At 39.0% G+C, this 17,783-nt stretch overlaps 1 protein-coding gene across 1 annotated transcript in view; it reads left to right on the top strand.

The window, feature by feature from the left end:
• The window catches only part of HMGCLL1 (3-hydroxymethyl-3-methylglutaryl-CoA lyase like 1), an 85,808-nt gene that overhangs the window by 58,031 nt on the left and 9,994 nt on the right, over positions 1 to 17,783 (top strand). The window lies entirely within an intron of this gene.

Below are 17,783 nucleotides of genomic sequence, written 5' to 3'. Positions count from 1 at the left end.
CTGAACCAACAAACCTCAAGTCTAAGTCTTTTTCAGGATAATAATCAGACCAAGAGATCCTTCATCAGCTATAGTTTATTCTCATCTCCAAATTCCCTCACTAGAGTTGACTTGGAGCAGTACACACAACTTCCCTTTGGCTTACAATCAAACCTCAACTGTCTTTTAAAACATTTTTAATGTTGAATTTCTCATGCAAATCCACTTTATCATGCACATCCCCCTTTATATCTCTGCAAATTCATATAGATTTATTGCTCGAGGTCTAATAGAATATGAATGGAGAAATCATTGCGGCAACCAGAGAAATAAAATCTGAAGTGGTTTTACTATCTTAAAGCCAAAGATAATTTCTGTACTAATAGTACTAAAGCTGTGGATTTATAGAAAGGAGGAATTTAGCCCAAACATTCTATGCTCTTTTCTCTTTTTCTGCACTTCCACCCTCATTGCATACTTCTGTTTCTGAGTTGCCCATCCTGTAAGGAGCATCCATTTGCACATTTAATTCTTCAGTGTCAGTGGTACATTCCAATTTCAGCTTCACTGATCATTTTCAGATTCATTAGATCTAGAAGCATTAGGCTGTACTGATTTGATTGACTAACACCTAAAAGGCATTCCAATATTGCTTTCATCACTGTTCATCTTTCTTCTCTTGTGAATGCAGTTCTTTCCATGAACAGAATCATTAAATGATTCTTTGGTCTTCATCAGATTCTGTTCTGCTGCATCATTTGTTATTGTTCATATCTGGAGCTATAGTTTGTAAAAGGGAAAAGAATCAGTATTATTAGAATGAGAGAAGACAATTCTGTCTCATTTCACCTTTTGCCAGCTAATAAGAGACTTGCAAAGTGGTGCTTGCAAACAAGGCTCACACAAAACAGCAGACTAAAATTTAGGTACAAATCCAGCAGATTATAGGCGCATTTGAAGATAATACTCCATACAACTGTTAATGTCTACCTCTCCTCCTGTTTGTTCTCCTTTGTAATGCCTTTTTGCCACTCTTTGCCTCTGTCAGTGCTTAAGCAGGTTGAATACCCTGCTGGCAGCTCACTGGCAAGAAGGGAGAATGATGTGAACAGATATTGTGCTTCTACAGTCACCTAATCCTAATATTTTCCCTTGCACTTATGTTCATTTTTTTCCTCTCTTTCACTGTTTTCCTAGTCATTGTTTGCTAGTTGTAAGTCCACATGGCCAGAGCAATAGTCTTTTTACAGACCTCCTTTTATCATCCCAACTGTGTCTTGTTTAACTTGACTATTTAAATGGCTAAGAGTCAGCATCATCCAGTTCTGAAGTGGACTGGGCAGTAATCCAGCTCTTTCTGTTAGAGACAGACGTTCATTTTTTTGGACTAGAAACAAATTACTTCCAAATGCTGGAAATGTAAGAAGGCTTTTCAAAAAAGTTTTTCAGGTGTTTATAGAACAAATTAGTATAAAACAGTTTTCAAAAATACTAAGCCCAATTTAAAACAAATATTTAGTACTTTTAGGAGTTGTGAAAATATAGCACTAGAAAACTGAAGTCACTGATCTGTAGCATGTATAAAAAATATGGTGAGGGCACATTGGTGTCAAATTCCCTGTGCATATTTCTGTTGTGCCTCAACTAGATTGCATACATAAAAAAGGTAGTATTTTTGGATTTTTTTTTACACGAGACTGCATGGCTGGCTGTAGGTTTGATGAGATAACTGCCTCTAGCAATCAGAAACTGAACTGATAACTGTTATTTTACAACAGGTTTTGATTTAATTCCTGAAAATCAGAGTCTAGATTATCAAGATGACTGGAAAGTGAAGTGTTTCCATTGGTGTGAGGGTTTGGTGAGTTTTTTTGTGCTTTATGCAGCATCACGTAGGCACTCCCTCATTCACAGAAATTCAAGCTAGTTCTCCACAACTGTTACCTGTCCCTTTTGGTTTTATGGTATCTTGCTTGTCTCTCACCTTTCAACTTTCACAACAAATGAAATGGGATTTGCACAGGTAAGTATCCTACACAACTGATTTATCTCAGAACTGCTCCATTCTTGCAAGCCCTTCCCATTCTTCCTTCTCAGCACCTTTCCCACAGCATGCATTTCTTCACCAATTTCTATCTCATCAGCTCTCACATTAAATTTAGGTACGGGACTGCATGGCTGAATGGACTTTGCACTCCTGCAGTCGCTATATCGCTCCTTTAAAGTGTTACCAGTCTCAGTACCTCCCGGCCTCTCTGGCACTAAGGCTAATTGGTATGAAAAGCTTGCATCCATAAAATCAAATTCTCACCCTCCAAAACAAGGTCAGCACTTCCAGACTTAACACACAGTGAACAATTGAGTTCCAGTTCTGACTCCCAGTTAGTTTATTGGTCATATGTACATATATATAGCCATAAAAGAGTAGGAGTTCCTATGTGTCAACAGCACAGAAGAGAGATCTTTGCTGTCATTCCTAGTGGCTGTTCGAGGATGTCTCTCCAGAACTGAGATTTCAGAGGTTCCGGTCAGCTTTGAATGTGCTGTGAGCATCCCTGGAGACTTCACTGCACAGCTGTTACAGGTCTTCCTGAAGCCTCTGTAGACTGCATCCATCTCTACAGATAAGGTGGGACTCCCCACATGACATCTTTGATTCAAGGCATGGGGACATAAGAACTTGAGGCATCCATCACTACTTACTAGCATGACACATCTAAGTGTGCGTGTAAGTTGTGAGAAGCTGAACTGTTCTGGCTAAGTTTTTCCGGAGTGCTGTAGTTCAGGGCAGATATCTATCCCACAGGACATCAGCTTCATTAGTAAAAGATTGGCAAAGCTCTAAGCAGTTAACCATAGGATCTGAATATGGTTGTATTGGTCAGTGTTTGTAACTGAGATGGCTAACCAATTTAAACTAAATTTCTATTTTAATTACACAACAAAAAACAATGTCTTTATTTTAAAAATAGTAATCTAAACATGTTCTAGACTAATATCAGTTTTATATTCATTAGACCACCACTTCATTCCTGTGATTAAGATGTACTTACGAGGATGACTCTAGGATATATAGTTTTAGATACTTTCTAATCTAGAACATATGAGTATGCCAGTAGCTGTGTGTCTGGCTTTGTGTTGTCAGCTGGTTTCCTTCTTGATTGATTGTGGTAGAGTCTTATTCTTTTCACTTTCTCTTTGTTTTGAGCCTGCATCGCACACTGAAAAGGTATGTGATGTAGTGACAGAAATAACATACAGTATTTCGACATAATTTTAAAAACACTTGTGAAAGAAATTTCAGAAGTTTAGGGAGGATACATTTATTTTAAGTGCCTTTAAAACCAGGATTTTATTCAGGATTTAATTCCTCATTCAATTTTCATGGTATTTTGAAAATAAATTATTTCTATAAGAGGTGCTTGACTTGTTTTTAGAAATTCTCCCTATAATCATATTGCACTTCAATCAGGCTGTGACTCTGTATGCATCAGCTAGAAGAAGATAAATGGCTTTTAGATATGTGTATTTTTCTACTCAGTGGAAATGACTCCCCCTCCCTTTTTACCTTGAAGTAGTTTTTCTTAAAGTTTAACAGCGAGTGTAAGGAAAGAATCACTACAGTCCTTCCCACTTAGAAATGATTGTTTCTTTTCATTACCTTTCATTATTTTGGAGTGTGTCTGTTCTAGTTGCTGATTGTAAAAGAGGGTGTTATTGCATGGAACCTGGCTTTCAGACCCAAGCAAGGGTCAGAGGAGTTCTCCATGGCTGCGTAAGTCCTAGGAAATCACAAATCCCAGTGTTTCCAGTAGGGAAGCATAGTGTTTACACGACGATGCTTCCTTCCTTTTTGGGCAGCTCTACAGACAGCTGTGCTGAGGGGGTGGAACTAAACCTCTGGCCATTCTTGCACATTTATCAGTCATCAGAACCAATTTTGTTATCATACAGCAAAAAATGAAGGAGGGAGAGTTACTTCCTATTGTTGAGATACATCAGGTGGCTTTAAACAAGCTCTCAGGGTGTTTCCTTAGGTAGATTAAACTGCAGAGAATCCAGAGATGCTGTGTTCAGACAGACTGAAGTTCCTGAACTCACTCTAAAGGAGTGTGTTGGGTGGATCTTTGTAGCCTTATGAGGACCACTGACAATTTGCATAAGTGGAATAAGTCAGAGATGACTTTTCAATTAAGTTGGAAACCAAAGCTGATGCAGTGCTTAACGTATGACAATAATCTTTTCTTTCCATTCTGTGCGGAAGCAACACTGAAGCGGTTTAGCACGTCAAATCATTTGCCACTTCTTTTGAAACATTACAGTACAAACTGAGACAGCCAAGCATTCAGAAATAAAAAGGTTTTGATCATTTTTAAAGATAAATGGATGATAGTTTTATATACTCCATAATTTTTGCCAGCTCGCCTATTTTGTTGTTTATTTTGTTTCTGCTTTGTTGCTTGGTGCAAGTGCTATGTGGTGACAGAATTGTCGGAAGCAGATGATATGATTTGCTTAACAGAGTCCTTTCAAATGCATAAAGTAAACAATTACAGAAAGAAAGGCTTTTCTCTGATCTGTGTTCGTAACAGTAAGATTTTTCTTGCACTGAGAGTTACAACAATAAGTAAGAATTTTTAATTTGATGTAGTATCTTTTCCTCTAAAAATTAACTGTGCGATAAAAATAAAAGTAGACTTAACAAGGCAATATAATATGCATCTATAGCAAGAGATAAGATGCTGAGTTGAGTGTCTTTTTAAACAAAAGAAGTGTTCTGGCTTTATTGTTAGCCGATATATTGGATAAGCTATTTGCAGCTGTGTCTTTTAGAAAAGGAACTGTATTTAGAATAAGGGAAAAAATTCGCAAGACATTACATTTTGTGGTTCCCCACCTTAATGCTACCACTTAATCAGTCAATGTATTGGAAGCTAAAATTCTTTTGGAGGTATTGTAATGTGATAACGTATTATATAATGTGATGAAAATTACAAAACTGACCCAGTTATCATGGCATAGTAGAAGCTGAGAAACTATCACACTTGTTTTTAGTTTTCTGCAGCATTATGAAAATTGTGGTGAGAACTTTATTTGAAATAAAGATTCCCTCAGTGTACGGTGTCCAGAAAGATGCCCAACTTGATTGCATCTGCTTTGGTCACATTACTGTAATTATTAACTGTTTAATTCCATTCTGGAATTCTACTCAGGACATTATATTTTAGCACAAAATGGAAAATTCTATTTCCTTGAAATTATATAGATGAATGACTAAAACATATATTCCAGAGCTCTTAAAGGGAGGCTGCTCCTTGGTTCTGAATCTTTGCAGTAGATGCTACATTTTCCAACAAGTCCTTAGTGGTCCCATTTGTTAAATACATTTGTCTGAGTCAAATTAAGCATTAGCATAGCTGTTTGCAAGTTCAGGGGCTATTTAGTGAGAATGAATTTTAAGAAAAAAAGACTGATAGAAATAATATGCTTTTTTTTTTTTTTGTTACAAAGTATGTAAAAGGGAATAATCAAACTGAAAGAAAACAGAAATATCTTATACTTTATTATACCGTAATAGCTACTGCAATATTGCCATAACCTTTACTTAACTAAGGGAATCTGGTCTTTAGCTCCTCTAGAGAATGAGGTGTTTGAGAATGAATACATTTGTTTTTGTTTTGGGGGGTTTTTATGGCTTTTGATGTTGTATTTTTTCTCTTGCAGTGATTTTCAGAACACAGACACCAGTGAAGTAAAAAAAGAAATAGTATTAGTACTGTAAATATTTTATAGAACGTCCATCTGAAGCCCCTCAACCTCTGGTAATTAGAGGCCATACTGTGGAGATTGACAGGGTGAATTACCAGTTAATGTTTACACAACAAAACATATGCCCAGTACAATATCCTACACTGATGTTACTGAAACCAGAGTCCGGAAATGTACAGTGGAAACAAGACGTGGTACTTTTCTTGTGCCAACACAAACAGCAATTACAGCACAGTGTGAGAGAAGTCATAAGAAATACTACTGCATATCAGTAGTTCAACAAAGTCAGCACTTTTGTGTAATTGCAGGGGAAAAGGGCTGAAAAACATTACAGATCTCAGCAAGAAATGGCCCTTTATACTTTTAAACTGATCCTTGATAAAACAATGCTGGGGTCATGAGAAGGCTACTCTGCCAATTTTGCTTCACTGTGGGATCCATTGACATCTGGCTGAGCTGCGGAAGCTGGAAAACTTCTTTAATATTCTCTTGACAGTAAAATGGACATGTGGAAAACATTCTAATCTGTTAATCTTTGGTGCTCCTGAAGAAAAAGGACATTTGGCTTTATGCTTTGTGATGATAAATATTAAGTCTCCAGATCTAGCTGTAAATAAGTTAAAAGCGTTTGAATGGAGAATGCAGGTCTTATTTTCCAAATATAGGAAAAGATGGATATGCACCTGTGTAGTCTAGGTGATGTAATAAATGCCATGAGGTTTTTTCTAAGAGTAGTTTACCATACATCTTGGCAATCCACTTTTCTTTATGCTGAGTATGTTTTGTTAATGAATTTCAGGGAGCAGAATCTCTGAACTTCCTTACATCCTACATACTAAAATAGAATAAAGTATTGTTTCACTCAAGGGACTGTAAAAATAGAATTAAGAGAGATTCAAAACAGTAGTTATGTCTGAATAAAAGGTGCAGGTTCTATTTAACAGCATTAATTGTACATATTATTTTTAGCCCGGACCTTAAATCTAATATGGAGTGGTAGTGAATGATGGGGCTATACATCTATTCAGCTTGAGAAAGGATGCACAGTTCATTTCTGTTGTGAGATATATCTTCAGAAATGAGAAGAGGGATCTCTCACATTAGAAAATAACTGCTATGAGCGTATACAATTTATAGTAAGTATGAAGCATGTATTGTATACATTAATATAAAATGCAAAAGATACCATGGTTTATGGAAAATCTAAACTAGAATTCAAAATTATGCAAATCCTTATAGTACATTTTAAATTAATTTGAACAACTAAAGCAATGCATAAGGATAACACTTCTGTACACTTGATGAAAGTTAAAGTAATTTCCTACTTCTAAATAGCAAATTGTATTATTATAAAATATATACTCTATTGGAAATGTGTGACTGTGTTTAGAAAACTTCAAGTATCTTCTTTTGCAAAATAAGTAGCCTCAGGAATTAACAGAGCTGTTGCTTTTTAGAAAGATAAAAAGAGTCTTTTGTTCTCTGATGCAATCAGATCCTTTTGTTTCTGCCTGCTTATTAATAAGTTCTGAATATTCCATTGATGGTTGTTGAGATCTGCAAGATGAATCAAATGTATGAACTCCAACTGCAGGTTAGAACTAATAGTAATAATGATACAGTCTTTAAGGCCGTGCCCTTGCTCAAGCAAGCTCACAGTGAATAATAATTTCAGTAAAGTAAGAATTAGTCCAGTCCACTGTTATATAACTCAGAAATTTCAAGAGATCTGGGTCTGTATAAAATGCCAGACTCTCCTAAGAAGCTGAACTGTGTTGCTAGGGCTTTATATCTTGATATTGCGTTAGGAGACTGAAAGTGCAGCAAAATCTGATTGAAAAGTGAAGATCAAAGAGGAAATTAGAGGACTAGACTTCTCAGGTTAACGTCCTAGGGTTTCTAAATTAGCTGAAAATTTAAACTTCAGCATTTAGATATTCCTTTGTGTTTGTGAAGCACAGCACAGGTTGGGTCTCAAATGAGAAAAAAAGCCATAGGAAGGAGTTTTGTGGTTCATTTCCTTGGTGTTCCGCATTGCACATTTATTTAGAAGGAAGGTGAAGAAAAAGCCTGAACCCCAGGTAGAATAGTGCCACTGCTTGACTACTGGATGTATTTGTGTTTGGATGCGTGTGGGGGGTCTTTTAGCTGCACTGCTGAATGTGCTCTAAGTCAGCTAAATCTCTTATGGATTGTTATTGGGATGGATGGTGAGGAAAGTTGACTCCAGCCTAGCCTGATGCCTGTTAAATAGGTGAAATGGAAAGGAAGATGTTATAGTAGTTACAACAGTCACCTGAGCAACTTTCAGAAAGCATAGATAGTAACATCAGAGGAAAAGCATGGGAAGCATGAAATAAGTAGTCATCTACTTTAAATTGCAGTCTGCCACGGATCATTTGATATGTCATTACTGCCATCCTATTTGGAGTAGTGGCCAAAACCTTCAGCAGACGTTCTAGTGTGTGGCAGAGAAAGGGGAGGCTTGGACTGAAGGACTTCTACCAACTGCTCCCTCACTTTGTATATCATCACATCCAAGAGAAACAAGTCTAGGTCTGGTTGTCACGCTGTGAGTGGGAACAATACTAAAAGTCACCAATATCTGAAAAGGTCTTTTCACTCTAAATATGGAAGCTCTTTATGCAGTTGAGATTGGAACCTGAATTAAATGTGGAAGAAAATGTCCTTGTACTGGAACTAACAGTCCTTAGTGTCCACAACTTAAACTGGGGTCTCACTTTTAGTGCGCTTTAACGTTCCCTGGGGGAAGCTGCACAGTGGAAGACAGATAAGAGACTGACCTCAGCATACATTTTCAGGCGACCAAAGAACCCGTTAGAATTCCTGATGTCATGTTAGGGTCACTCCACTCATGCTGGTCCATTGAGCTTCTCCAGCTTCCACACCAAGGAGCTAGCAGTCGTTTTCAGACTTTGGAAACCACACATGTTGTATGGGTGATCATCCCCAGACAAGGAACTGATACTTTTATAGGACTCCAAAGCACATCTGGAGATGCGCCCCAGGGATGCACCGTTTTTTGCTGAGCAGCAAGTGGGTGTGATTTCAGAGATAATATGGGGAATGAAAGTCTAAACAAAGTGTGTTTTGTGGGTGGGTGATGTTCCTGGCTCTAGGGGAGTGCTGCTGTGTGAGGGCTCTGGCTGAATTGGAGTCAGAAGTGTTTTTTAAATGCTGTTACCATTTTCTTCTTTTAGATAACCTGACACTGACGTGCCATAATACCATTGTGAAATGAAAATGGTTCTGTTCTGCTTTTCCAGCTTTCTTATAAATGTCATCATTTCTACATATTTATTTTGTAAAAGCAAATGTTTTCTGCCAAACACCTATTTTGTTTGCTCACAGTGATACAAGGTAGTGTCCTCTGCTACTTGGTGCATCATGCTGAAAGTGTTCTGTTTATACAAAGTCAGGCAAATTAGACCTCCAGGAACAGTTTTAGTCAGCAGCTTAAGTCACAGAGTGAATCAACAGAAACTGGTCTTACAGTAACTAGAAGACACTGGAGTTGGCAGAAGCTAACCAGGACTAATCAGCAAGATCTAAAGAATTTGTGGTTTCTTTATAAGGTATAGATACCGATAATAGGGATAACTAAGATAGATGAACTAGGTTAATATGTTCCCTGAACGTAGGAACAATGAGTCTGTTCAGATGTTGTGATGCTTGAGTCAGATTTGCCATTTTCATTGATAGATTCACAAGTTCCACATTTACCATGTGTACTTTAAATAGCAGATCAGTGCCTTTCCCTGATTCTCCATAGTAGCACTCTGTCCTTCATCAATATTGTAACTCACAGCAAAGTCTTTGCAGCCTGCATCTCAAACATTGATTCACAGCTGTAGTTCCACCCTTTATTCAACCAAATTTTCAGCTATGTCCCCTAATTGAGCCGTTATGATAATTCAGACATTATGATAATTCAGACATTTTATTTTAGTGGCTACGTCTCTACTCTGTATGTCCTCTGCGAGCCATCCCTTGCAAAGCTGATGGATTCCTTTTTCTTCATTGGACCTTCATTATCAGCAGTTCCAAACATGCTTACTCCAGTCCCAGCTAAATTTTCCTCTCTCAGAGGAACCCTCAGTGACTTTACCATCAAGCTGAGTGATCTTTTTGTCTTCCCTGTCCCTTCAGGTCTCTCAGTTTATTTTTATTCATTTACAATGGCATGTAACATGTAATGAAAACCTGGCTGTCACCTGCCTGCACAGATAACCTGGCTCAGTTGTTGCATTTCTGGACTAGACAGTTCTCTCCTACCCCAAAGATGCCCTTTGCCTTTCCTCTCTGGTTTCCCCTTTCCCTTGAGATCCCAAGATTATTATCTTCTCTGCTTTACCTCTTTAACAAGTCTTCTAACAGTGTCCAGATTTAAATCCCTAAAATGAATATCCCACAATTTACAATCAGATTATTTCACAACACAGCAAGCAAACCGTTAAACCTCCAGAAGTATACTTGAGAGCAACAACTTCTGCTGAAGAGCACCTGGGGCAATAAGCACTTACTTCACATAAGCAGCAGCTGACCTGGGAAATCTGGCAATGCCTGGGTTGCCTGGGGTGGGAAGAAAGGGAGACTGGGAAGTCACTCAGTGCTCTGATGATCATCGTGTCTTCTTGGCTTTCGATAAGACCTTGAAATGTGTCTTCTGCTCCCCCTGCAGGTTTTGTATTCCTTAGCAAGGGAACAGCTCGAACCGTTTACAAACCCAAATTAGCAAACCCCTATTGTCTTGTAAATAAAAATGGGTGAACCTATTCGAAAAGGGAGTAAAATATGCCTGTGTGCAAAATATTGATTTGTGAACACCTCTTTGCAAGATTAATTTTGTTATGGCATAGGATTTTGATTAAGCCTTTCTAAGCTCTCCAAAATCTCAAAACCAGTCTCGAATTTAATGGCATCAGTTTCCTCCTAAACATCCATGAACCTTCTCTGAAGACCTGGTTCCCCAACACAGATCTCAGCTGCTTGAGCCAGCCAGTGAGAAGCTTTCAGTGCAGGTGATGCACTGTCAACCAGAGACAGATTTTCCAATTCAGTTTCAGAGAAACTTCGTCAAATCTTTTTGTTGAGGTCAAGGGAAAGAGCGTGGTCAGTTGCTGCTCTCTTGGGCATTTTAGCTACCAGGCTGACCAGTTCCTTACAATAAGGTGGAGCTCTCCTAAGCTCATAACTGAGTTCAGACTGTGTGATCTTTTAAAATCAATATTCCTCCTGTGCCAAATTAGAGAGTGCAAAGCTACATGAATATTTCCAAGAAACTTGTGTTATAATAATTGAACGTCATCACAACACAGCATTTTTCTTCCCCAAAACTTGTTCTTGGAAGTGGCCAACCCCACTTTTCACTAAATCTTTCCAAAACAATCCGGCCTGAGGCAGAGAAGAGGCACGGAAAATATAAGATCCAGCAGTTAAAGGCTGACAAAGTAATAAACAACCAAAAGTAGGGCCTTATGATGGAAAGTGTTAGGGAACTTTAGCTCTAGATATCATTGCCAGCTTTGCTTACAATAAATGTGTCAGTAGCAATATGAAAAGATGTGTGCAATAAGTTAAAGGAATGCTTTATTAACCTATTTTATGCAGTACATCTGCCCACAAATTGCTTGCATCTCCATATGTTTAGGGTGAAAAGAAATTTAGGGTTTTTCTTGGCTGAATGTATTAATTTTCTAACTAAATGAACTGGTAAATTATGGATTTTAATGTAACACTGACACCCTGTGGTCAGTAGTGATGGCGTTAACTCTGAGAAGTACTGTTTTCTTTTGTGATGCATTAATTCTTAGCAAAAGAGAAGCGATAAAGAAACAGGAAGGAAATGTAGTTAATTTTCAGGGTTTTCCACAGAAAGATGTTGTCGCATTTTCTTTCCTTATATGTAGAAATATGTTCTTCTAGTTGCTCAAATACTAAACCAATATTTATTTACATGCATTTGTTTCACTGAAATAAAGTGGGTGGCAAGCTTTGTTTTCAGACAAGTTGATAATAGAACTCACAGAAAGCTCTCTGCGTTCGCAGCCACTTTACAAAGCATTGCTGGCATAGTTATTTACGCTTCTATAGTTTTCTGTATTAGTACAGGAGAAGTTTTCTCTGAAGACACACAAAGTAGCAGAGGGCTACCAAAGAGACACAATAATGGGACAGTACCACACCATGCCAAGAGTGCCAGCTAGGCACTGACAGGGCTGCAGGATTAAACACTTGGAAGGATTAAGCATAGAATCATAGAATGATTTGGGTGGGAAGAGACATTTACAGGTCATCTAGTCCAACCCCTCTGCAGTAAGCAGAGACATCTTCAACTAGGTTAGGTTGCTCGGAGCCCCATGCCACCTGACCTTGAATGTTTCCAGGGATGGGACCTCTCTGGGCAGCCTGTTCCAGTGTTCCACCACCCTCAGCATGGAAACTTTCTTCCTGATATGTAGTCTAAACTTTTAAAACCATTACCCCTTGTCCTATTGCTACAGGCCCTGCTAAAAAGGTTTCCCTATCATTCCTATAAGCCCCCTTTAAGTATGGAAAGGCCACGATAAGGTCTCCTTAGAGTCTTCTCTTCTCCAGGCTGAACAACCTCAATTCTCTCAGCCTCTCTTCATAGTGGAGGTGTCCCAGGCCTTTGATCATTTTTGTGGCGCTCCTCTGGACCTGCTCCAACAGGTCCATGTCTCTCCTGTGCTTAGGGCTCCAGCACTGGACAAGTATTCCAGGTGGGGTCTCACCAGAGCAGAGTAGAGGGACAGAATCGCCTCCCTCAGCCTGCTGGCCACATTTCCTGTGATGCAGCCCAGGATACGGTTGGCCTGAGCTGCAGGCACACATTGCCAGCTCATGTTCAGCTACTCATCCCCCATGACCTCCCCCCAGGTCCTTCTCCTCTACTCTCAATCTCTTCATCCTCCAGCCTGTATCGATCCTCAGAGTTCCCCTGACCAAGGTGCAGGACCTTGCACTTTTCCTTGTTGGAACTCATGAAGTTTTCACAAGCCCACTTCTCCAGCTTTTCAAGGTCCCTCTGGGGACATGTGCTGCTTTCTGTGTGGACAGTCTTTGACCCAATGTGTATAGGTCCTCCTTGTCCTTCCTCACTTCCTTCTTCCTTCCTTCAACAAATACTGATATAATGTACTCATATTTTGTCATGTTTGTGCACCTATCTTTAAGGCGTTGTGGTATGGAACTTTATAATGCTGTGGCTACTAAAATTTCTAAGGCAACAAATCTTTTCCTGTTTAATCTGTATTTTATGCATACTTGGGATCCTCAATAACATGGTTTCGAGATCTCATAGTTTTAAAAAATGCCAGTTTATGAGAGACCTGGTTTATAGTTCCTGGTTTATACCTCATGCATCTTGGAGTTACTGATGCTGATCTTGCCGTTTTTAAGAGAGGGACAAAGTTAATTTTCTTCAGACGAGGTCAGGTTTAAAGATCAGTAAGGAAGGAGACTGATTGTCCCAACAAGAAGTTATGAGGAGGTAGTAAAGCAAAATGAGAAACATGAAACATTTATTATTCACTGGCAATAATGGTTTCCTGTTAAAACTGGCTATTTGACAAAGGTGATGAATTTAATTCTTTGCTCTTTTCATTGGAGGGTTAGGAAGTTAGCATGGGACAGGAGCAAAAAGTCTTCAGCCTTCTCTAGAGAGTAAGCTAAAGCTAGCCAAAGCTAAAGTTTGGAAGGTGTTCAGGAACCACTGTCAGGAATTTAGTGAATATCAGAATTGTACAAGTGTCAAAAAAGATTGGAGCACTTAAATTGTCCTGGAAGCGAAGCCATTGTTCACCCACACACATGTCCACACGTAAGCAGCTCGGTGCTCATCTAGGACACATCCTACAAAATAGCTGCAGTGCAATTTCTCTTGAATTTCAGCACAATTTAGTGCCTGTCAGGAAGTGACAACGAGACGATGGGCTTTTTAAAGATCTCATATTGACAGTGAATGTTTTGCAAGCCCAGATTGCTGAAAGGCTTGAAACTTGTTATCTCCTTTCAAAGCTTGACAAATACAGGGCTTGACATGAAGGAAGAGGCCTTGTTTTACACATTATGTCAATTTTTAGCTTTTCTTCTAGAGCCCCTTATGCTTTTAATGGCTGCAAAACCAAAACAGCTTCGTAGCTGCTCAACTTGCAGAGAAGTTATTTATTAGGTGCTATTTCAGACTCTGTGCTTGGACAGGCTGGGCTGTAATATTAACCTCCAAATTAGTTAGTAGTGCTGCTGAAGGATGTTTTCCAACGTCTGTTTTTAGCACTATTAGAATGGAGCTTGGAGTATGGATTCTTTAAGGACTTTTCGAATGGGGCCACACTGAAGGTGAACTGGAGTGATTCTGCACACAAATCAGAAAACACGTTATATTTGCCTGTACCACATGCAGGAGCAGATGAATGCAGCTGAGCCTGCTGCTGATATAACAGCATGTTGTAGTATACGTCTTATCAGAAGTCTTGTGAAGAGAACTTTGAACAACAATATCGTAAAGGCAGAGAACTCTGCTCATTGCGTATGAAAAGCACTGATTTGAAGACATGTCAGATCTGGAGGTCAGTCAGTGCTCCTGTATTTTACACACTCTGTCAAGATCTTGTCTACAACTCACTGAGTGTTAAAATGGCAAGTCCATCCTGCTGCAGATACAATTACAGAGACATGAACATGTTTATACGCTACTTCTAGGAAGTAATGATTTTAATGTCATGTAGTAGGATGAAAGTCACCATACCAAGGATGTTACTAATGTGTAGCTGTAAATAGACTTTCTCTTTTTTTCTGTTTAGCCACAATAGTTGATGGCTTGAAAGACAAAGCAATTATGACTGTCCATCATGTGGAGGTTACTGCTCTCACTTCTTAGCCATCAGAAGACGTAATTTTTTATGCTTTTACATGTATGTCAAACTAAAATTACTGAGCTCACTTCAGTTTTCAGAGGAAGTAGGTTGCATTAACTTGGATGAAGCTGCCTGAGTACTAAGATGTGCATAGACAAAGATGTGTATTTCATATTACCGTCATGTTGATGTGGTATCCCATACCCCTCCGTGTAGAATCATAGAATCACTAGGTTGGAAGGGACCCACTGGGTCATCGAGTCCAACCATTCCTAACACTCCCTAAACCAGGTGTGTATTCACAAACCCTTTCAACAAACAATTGCAAACAACATGTACCCTGGTGTTATGAGACTTGTTCTGCAAATGCAGAATTATGGTGACATCACAAGTGTTTGTACAAGCATATAAAGAAATTAAAATACAGTGTCTTTAGAAGTTATCCTTTTAATGGTGGCAATATATTATTTCTTGGTTTTTTTCTCACAGCAAAGCATATGAACAGGGTACTGATAGTAGTATAGGTGACACCCACAGGAGGAGTTTCTCCCAGCTTTGAAACTACAAACTTTTCTGTCTGTTTTCAGATTCCACTTTCATTGTCACCAAATGCAAGTTAGTTGCCATTTTTTTCCATTTCTGCACAATGACAGTGTTTCATGAGATAATTCACTGGGGTTAGAAAGTGACTGCTGAAATGCCACTAAAGCCATTTCTAAGTCTGTTGATCATCCTTGGGAGTTTTAACAGCCATGATGTACCTCAGCAATTTATTTGCCTATAGCTTTTAACCCACGCACAAGGTACTGAAAATAAGTACAGCTAGAAGAATGCTCTAGCAGTTATGGTATAACCTGACAGTTGGTGGGAAACTCCATGGAGGACACTTTCTTCTACCTCTTTATCCTCAAAACTGTGATTTTTGGTGGAAATCTTAAAATCAGCCTGAAAGAGCAGTCGTGATAGTGGGACGCGTGCTTGTATCATATCAGCATTTCTACGTGTTAGTCTCTGTTTTCTCTTCCCCAGGCCTTCACCACACCCTGTATCTTTCTACTTAGGTGTGTTTCTGCAGGGACACTTCCAAGCCCAACAGCTGCCACTGTGGAGTTTGAAGCAATGACTTCCAGAGTAGATGTATGAATCTTAGCAGCTAGTGCAAAAAGAGACAGAATTTCCAGTTGAAAGCTACCATAAACACATACCCTCTGTGTATTAGACACAGATGTGTTGTATAACACATTTTCTGACCGGTGGGTTACACAAACAAAGTGTGTGACAAGTGACTGAAATGTGAAACATGTACTTTGGTGATTCACTCCATAATTCACAGATTAGTGTACTTTAAAGTACCATATCCCTTCTTAAAAAGCCTCATTGTGTGAGCAATATTAAACAGTACTGTCTTGCCTGTCACAGTTATGCACCTAGGCTCCTTTGAGGTCTTTATTACAGGCTTTGAGCAGCTACCTAGCTCAAGATAATGTTCCCTGATGGAGAACAGGAGCTGGGACAACGCTTTATTGGATTACTCTTTATTATTGCCTTCCAGAAATGTTGCAAGTTCAAAGAGCCTGTAATGCCAGTGATAAAACAATGGAAAGCACTGTTAAAACTAGAAGAAAGTTCAACAAAACATTAGGAAATATATTCCACAACTAAAAAAACCGCCACTGATGGGTATATTCAGAAAGGAGATTTAGCAACTACAATGTGCAGGGCATCATCATTTGCCTGTCTTGCCATCTATTTCTATTCATGGCTGTGAAGGAGAAGCTCAGGTTCCCAGCAAAGCCTTTGGGGACAGGTAAGTCCCTCAGAAGGAGCATATCACATCAGAAATCGCCCCATGCTGTCAAGCCTCTAATCTGATCTTACTGACTTGCAAATGTGAGTAACAGGCGTGGTTTAACCTCTGAATCTCTCTGGACCCAAAGTCAAAGTTGGAGTATTGAAAACTCATCTCTGCACAGGGACTCCTGTCCTGAATTTGAGCTGTGATTGCACCCTGAGTCAGTCTGCTTGACTTCCTCTGAACTTCCAGTATATGTCTACCTAAATTAGCCCAAGAGGGAGGATGACACTCTAGGGTGCGTAAGGTTGAGAGAAGCTGGTGTCTTTGAAGATCTGATGACCTCTCTGCCTAATATCATTGCCTGCCACTGATTATCTCTAGAGCCTGAATGCCTCCAAAGGCAGCTAATCTTCTTCAAGGGGAAGTGTGAAAAGCTTTCTGTAGCAAGGGAGAACCGATGTCCTGGATGACATACCTAACATGTTGAAACAGACAGAAACGCTTCCAAATTTCAGCTTTAATTTAAAATCTAATGACAGAAAGAAGATCTTGCAAGAGACCACTAAACAAGTCAGTGGAAATCACAGGCCCGGTTCCTTTCCATCCCTGACCAATCTCCCAGGAAGGGCTTTATCCCATAGCAAATGTAATATTATCTGTTGGGCAGAGTTGGTAGCTGATTTACTATTGTTTGTCATGAATATACTGAGAAAGGACTAGGAAAGAGAGGAAGCTTGGATGTAGTAAGAAGAAAATAAAAATCAGAGAAGTATGAATTTATGACAGCTGGTTGGTTTTCAATTCTTAATTTAAATACAAAAGCTTAACACTTTGCATCAGGTACTCCCTTTAAAAATATTCAAAGATTGGAACCTTCATCTCCGGAGAACTTCCATGATATCCAAGCTATTCAGTTGTTCCAAGTATCTTAAAAGACAGACTTTTGTGTGCTGCTCCAGGACTGTGCTGGGATATGAAATTTGATGTTTTGGGGGTTGTGTTTTCTTCTAGACTGGTGAATACAATGAACAATGGGTCAAACTCACCAGGGTGAAGTTCTTTAAGCTTTTATTTCCAGTTGATTTCAATTCATGAACTCTAACTAATCTGCCAAAATTCAATTCTTCCTTACAATGTGGTGTCCAATTTGGGTGAAAATACCTTGTAGTCCTCCACTAAAACAAGAACAAAGACTTATTTACATAGTGGTTTCATGATCTCTAATAAAGAGGAAAGAAAAGAAAACGAGAAGAGAGAAAAGGCTGAGGGGGCGTTCTTTGTGGAAAAATACCATTAATACAAAACACATTTTAGAGGGTAGATGTCCCAAAACCTGTTGG

The sequence above is a fragment of the Cuculus canorus genome, chromosome 3 (assembly GCF_017976375.1).
Source record: "Cuculus canorus isolate bCucCan1 chromosome 3, bCucCan1.pri, whole genome shotgun sequence".
NCBI lineage: Eukaryota > Metazoa > Chordata > Aves > Cuculiformes > Cuculidae > Cuculus > Cuculus canorus.
The sequence above is the reverse complement of the archived record's forward strand: the minus strand, read 5'-3'. Positions and strand labels throughout refer to the sequence as shown.